At 46.0% G+C, this 6,172-nt stretch overlaps 1 pseudogene; it reads right to left on the reverse strand.

The window, feature by feature from the left end:
* Positions 1 to 1,643: 1,643 nt before the first annotated feature.
* Positions 1,644 to 5,626, reverse strand: LOC113837130 (annotated as a pseudogene).
* Positions 5,627 to 6,172: the final 546 nt, after the last annotated feature.

The following is a 6,172-nucleotide window of genomic DNA, read 5'->3' on the forward strand; positions in this document are numbered from 1 at the left end:
GAATTTTGAGTGGACACAGTTTAGTCACCAACAAGGACAATAAATGAAGGGCTCTCTAACAGGCCCAAACACGGCAAACATGGTGCTGACACACCCTACCCTTCCCTGTGCATTCCTTCTGCTAAACCACTGGACTTCCTACTAGGCTCCTTATTTGGTCACTTCCTCACTCCTGACTCTTTCCTTCCTGAGGCTGGCCCCCAAGGTCCAGCTCCTTATTTGGCTACTTCGTCATGTCTGACTCATTCCTGCTGCTGACCACCATAGTTCAGCTGTCAAAATTCCTTATTTGGCTGCACTGACTAATGTGCAATCAGGATTTACCAACTTATCCTAGTATGGGCTTCCCCTTTGGTCTCCTTAAAAGCCACCACTACAGAGCTGCTCACTGCAGTTTCTGCCGAATTCATCGTCAGCCACCCTGCCTGCCTATCTGGCTTAATCAAGGGTCCTTTTGTATAGGAAATTGGTGTTTGGGTGTGGTCTGTGCCTTATCCAAGGTCCAGAAAGGAGCAGCCTGGGATTCAAGATGTAAGGATCTCTTTAATAAATGAGTTAATTCCATACAGAGTGAAAGAGCCAAGGGCAGTCTAACAGGTTTGTCAAGCCAGGAAGAGTAGCTACAGCTGCTGCTAAGAAGGGTGTGGCAATTTCCAAAGGCCCATGGCCAGTAAATATCAGTGTTTTCTATTTTCCTTTTATATAACTGAAGTTTTTATGTTTTTTTCTTTCTTTGTTTCTCCTTTCTCGTCTATCTTTTTATTTATTTACTTATCGTTTGTTTGTTTAGAGACAGGGTTTCTCTATGTGTCACTGTGTGGCCTTGAACTCAGATATCTGGCAGCCTGTGCCTCTCTAATGCTGGGACTAAAGGTGTGTTCTACTACATCTGCCCCTCCCGCTCTTAAACACAGATTTATTGCCTAGCATGTACAAGACTGAGTGCCGTCTCCAGCATTGCAAAATAGAACAAACAAATATTAAGCCCACGAAAAATGAAACAGATCAAGTTTTGTTTTTCAGATAAGGCAGTGCTAATATATTTTGTATGCAGTGTGTATTTCATATTGTTCTCCTTGCTCCGACCAAATATCTGACAGAAAGAACTCACTTGACTCACAGTTAGAGGTGTGACAGTCCGTCTGTCTCCTGAGGATGGGAAGACATGCTGGGGCCGGTTGGCTCCGCGGTGGGGCAATCACAAAACTGGAGCCCCTCCTCCACTGCACACACACACATACACACACACACACACACACACACACGCACGCACGCACGCACGCACGCACGCACGCACACACACCCCCGTCTCAGCACAACAGGAAAGAGGATGTTTGTTTGTTTGTTTTGTTTTGTTTTGTTTTGTTTTCACATCCTAAAACTTGTGGTGGACACAGCTGGAAGCCCGCCCTGGCGAGCAGCGAGCATAGCCTCCACCCCTCCACAAGGCTGTGGGAAGGGTGGCTCCATCCAGGGAATCTCAACAGTGGGAAGCCCACAAGGCAGTGCTCTGCTAATGGTTACTTTATAGAAGGCAGACGGGGCTGCTCCGCAGACACAAGAATAGGTCAACACTTTTACAGAATCCAGTGAAGAGAAACAATGATAACTCTTAATCCATCCTTACACAGAGAGCACTCACTTTAGGGCAACGGGCAGGGCAGCCAGAGGCCGGCATCCTCACTGGTCAGGGTCCTGCATGGAAGATGAGTAGGGCCAGGTGTCCACAGCATGGGGCGGCAGGGGACAAGGGACAACAACAGTGGGCATCAGGACACTGCGCATTTACCAGACCCGTCTGCTGAGGGGCAGCTAGCTGCCCGTGCATGTATGTATGTTAGGTAGGCTGATTGTTCTGGAATGAGGTGGGGTGTTCTTTACTTCCTCTTCTGTGTGGCAAAGAGCTACCTTGTGGGGATGGTGAGAGCCACGCTGAGACTATAGAGGCTGAGCCCCTCCACAGAGAAGGAAGATTTCATGTCCAGGAACAGCTCAGGCTGCTGGGCAGTGGCCTGGACACCAGCATCCACCACAGTGCCAGCGGCAAAGCCAAACTGCTCCACTCCAGGGTCCACTTTTCCTGTTTTTATATATTTATACTTAAAAAGTGAAGGTAAACAAACAAAAAAGCAAAGTTTAGCCGGGTGGTGGTGGTGCACACCTTTGATCCCAGCACTCCGGAAGCAGAGGTAGGCGGATCTCTGTGAGTTTGAGGCCAGCCTAGTCTACCGAATGAGTTCCAAGACAGCCAAGGCAGTTTCAAAGAGAAACCCTGTCTCGATCACCACCACCCCACCCCACCACCCCCCAAAACCCACAAACAAACAAACAAAAACTGAAGGCAGGCTCAAACCCCAGCCTTAGCATGCTGCCTACTAAAGCAGAAACTTTAGGTTCTGTTACCAAGCCTTAGGTCTGTAGAATTAGGATGAATGCCAGAGATCTAGGGAATCCCAATGAAAAGGTCAGCCACCCTTCCCAGACACTCAGAGGGAAATGGCAAAGACAGGAAATGAACTTGCTTCTGTTTCTTATCTTCCTTTTTTTCTTTTTTTGTAGACATAGTCTCGGGTAGCTCAGACTAGCCTCAAGCTCTCTTTGTATACAGGGATGGCCTTGAACTCCTAACCCTCATATCTCTGTCTCCTAAATGCTAGGAATATAGGTATGATCACACCAGGAAAAGCAGAAGTCTCATCACCAACAACATGTCTTCAAGACTTTGCTTATGGACCAGAAAGATGTTAAAGGTGCTTGCTACCAAGCCTGATGACCTAAGTTTAGTCCCTGGGACCCAAATGGGTAAAGGGGAGAGCTGACTCCTGTTTGTCCTCTGATCTCCATATGCATACACACATACCACACACTAAAAGGAATTTTTTTTTTTTAAACACTTTGTTGGTTTGAGTGAGGATGGCTCCCATAGGCTCATATATTTGAATGCCTAGTCACCAGGGAGTGGAACTTTTTTAGGAGAATTAGGAAGTGTGGCCTTGTTGGAGGAAGTGTGTTGATGGGGGTAGGCTTTGAAATTTCAAAAGCCCAAACCAGTCTCAGTAATTCTAGACTGATAGCCACAGTTGGATGCCCCAATGTTACAGAGAAACATTAGGTGACTGTCCTGGCAGCCAGCTATTTCTGTCATTGCTTGTAACTTTCAGAAGTCGCTTGCTTTCACTTTCTGCTTACTTGGGTAATAACTGTTTTCCTTCTCAGGTCTTTCATGGGGTTGAAGATTAGAAAGTCACAGTTTCTATCTTAGCTAGGGCATATTAGGTACAAGACTTAGACTCTCCAGGATAGGATAGCTGTTGGAATAATCTCTAATTTGCCAGTTGCCTATGGCCTGGACATTTTGAATGTGTTTCTTGCTTGATGTTGTTCTTGTTGGTTATAGTTTCATTTTTGTTGATGTTTTTATCTTTTCTTTCTTCAGCACAATACTTGGTAGTTGTTCTTATTGTATATAATTTTGTGTTAGGATTAGAACCATCTTAATTTAAAAAGGGGGGAAATGTTGTGGGAGCTCCATCCATTTAGCCAATAACATTTAGGAATGGCTTGCCATGGGTGTGGTTTTCTCTGAATATGTGATTTGATAAACTGGGGTAGGAGCTTGTGCTCGCTCTCTTGGGTAGTCAGAGTAGAGCATGCGGTGGAGAGCTGGCTTCAGGGGGTGCTCTTCATCCTTGGATTGATAGGCTGGATGAAGGCATGTGGATCAATGTTGGTGTCTGTTTCATTCAGTATTTGTGAGCTTGTCTTTTCATTGCACCCCTTAATAAACTTGTTAATAGTCATTTGTGGGTTCTCAATTCACCAGTGTCTCTGCCTGCGGCCCATGGATCAAAATATAAAGCTCTCAGCTATTGCTTCAGCATAATACCTGTCTGCTTCCTGTTTTAATGTTCATGGAAGTAACCCTTTGAAATTTTAAGGAGCTCCCAAATTAAATGCATTATTTAATAAAAGTTGCCTTGGTCATGTTGTCTCTTCACAGAATAGAATGATGACTAAGACAACCATACTAAAGAGATGGTTGGGGATGTACCAGTATTACATAAGTTAGACTTGGGCCACCCTCCTGTAATCCCAGCACTCAGGATATAGATACAGGAATGTCAGAAATTCAAAGTCGTTCATGCTCTACTTAATGGGTTAGAGACCAGGCTGTGCTACCTGGTGCTCAAAAACCAAAACAAACACCAACAGGGGCTGGAGAAATGACTCAGCTGTTAATGGTCCTCATAGGCTCACATATTTGAATGCTTAGTCACCAGGGAGTGACACCATTTGAAAGGATTAGAAGGATTAAGAGAAATGCCCTTGCCTGGAGGTGGTAGCCCAGACCTTTAATCCCAGCCTTTGGGAGGCAGAGGCAGGCAGATCTCTATGAGTTCTAGGCCAGCCTGGTCTACAGAGTGAGTTCCAAGGCAGACTCCAAAGATACAGAGAAACTGTCTGGAAAAACAGAACAAAAACAAACAAGCTAGCCTTGGTTCATTTCCTCCTAACAGTGGGAAAGAACTTGAAATACACCTGATTCCATCAGTGCCCCTTGCAATGTTAAGGACAAGTATGAGCGCCCTAATACGAAGACTATGATACATTTCTTGTAGTGAAAGGAAGGGTTTATCCTGATTTACAGTGCATCATGGCAAGGAAGGAGAGAGAATGGAGGTAGCACCATGAGGCGTGGTCACTCTGTAGCCACAGTCAGGAGACAGAAATAAAAGCCAGTGCACAGCTCCCTTCCTCTTCCTTTTTATTCAGCCCGCAGAATGGTACCACTCACATTTAGGGTAGGTCTTCCCACCTTGGTTTACTGGTTCCAGACCCCCCTTACATGCAGCCCTGTTGACAATACCCTGTTCAGAAGGCTGGGAGTGGACATGGCTAATAGCCTGGTGACCCTTGTCTCTCACAACATAGCTCTGGCTGGCCTGGAATTCACTACATAGAGGAGGCTGGCCTGGAATTCACAGAGACCCACCTGCCTCTCCTTCTTAAGTGCTGGAATTAAAGGCTAAAGGTATATACCACCACACCTGGGAACCCTATTTTTTTAAGTCAAAATCTCAGTCTGTTATGCATCCCTTCCCACCCCCACCCCCCATCTTTTAAGTTTATTCAACAGAAAACTCTCCTCTGACCTGCCTGGAATGGCTGATCATGTCCAATACAATAGCCACCTATGAATTGAAATTCAACTGCTGAGCCAACCCCAGTCTTGGCTCTCTTACCAGCCCAGGGGACACAGTGCTCCTTCTGTAGGTATCTCTCTATCTGCTCCCTCCCCACTCCCGTGTGATCTTGTAGGTCTCTCACCCTCTGGACCTTTGGGCAGAGGCCCGCCAGTCTCAGAAAAGCTTCAGTAAAGAGTGGCAGGTATGATCTCAGGTGGTGGGTGCAGGTACCAGGCGCCCCCCATCGGGAAGGTGCCAGTAGAACTGTCTCCAGGCAAACTGCTCCTTTGGGTAGTCACCCAAGACTTGGTAGACTATGTGGCCTTCATTGTGTGAAGGTTGAGCGTATTCTTGTCCAGCAGCTAAGAGTATTTGGGCACCATCACTCCCTCCTTTAGGAGTTTATCAATGGCAACCCACATATTCTTAGGCATTACCATTGTGGGGCTGTAGGGTCTGAAGCAGAGGCTAGAAAGTCACTTTGTACCTCAGAGTAGCCTCCAATTTGCTATGTAGGCAAAGACTGAGGGGATCTTGGCAAATGCCATGGCCAGAAGTAATGATCCACAGAGGGCTAGAAGCTAGTTCGGTTCAATAGGACTCAGTAGCGGTGTTGGTTCAAACTTCAGGAGTCTCAACCTGAAAGTTTATTTAGGCATGTTTAAGCACAGCACAATTTGGTGAAAAAATTTCCTGGTGATAAATAACTACATTTCATGTGCGCAATAGAGCTTAAGGCATGATGATGTTGAAACTCTTTATAAAAAGTACGTGTGGCATCTTCCACAAATGTGGGTTCTGTACATTGACTGCTTATGACACCTTTCATAAAGGTGGGTTCTATAGACTGACAAACTCTTGATAAGGGTCGGTAGGAGGGAGGATCCAGGGTTGTCTGGGCCACACAGATAGTACAAGGTTACCAGGCTATTAACCACATATCGCTCCTGCCTTTCAGGCAGAAAACAGGTTGTGCATCTTTCGCT

The sequence above is a fragment of the Cricetulus griseus genome, chromosome 8 (genome assembly GCF_003668045.3).
Source record: "Cricetulus griseus strain 17A/GY chromosome 8, alternate assembly CriGri-PICRH-1.0, whole genome shotgun sequence".
Taxonomy (NCBI): Eukaryota; Metazoa; Chordata; class Mammalia; order Rodentia; family Cricetidae; genus Cricetulus; species Cricetulus griseus.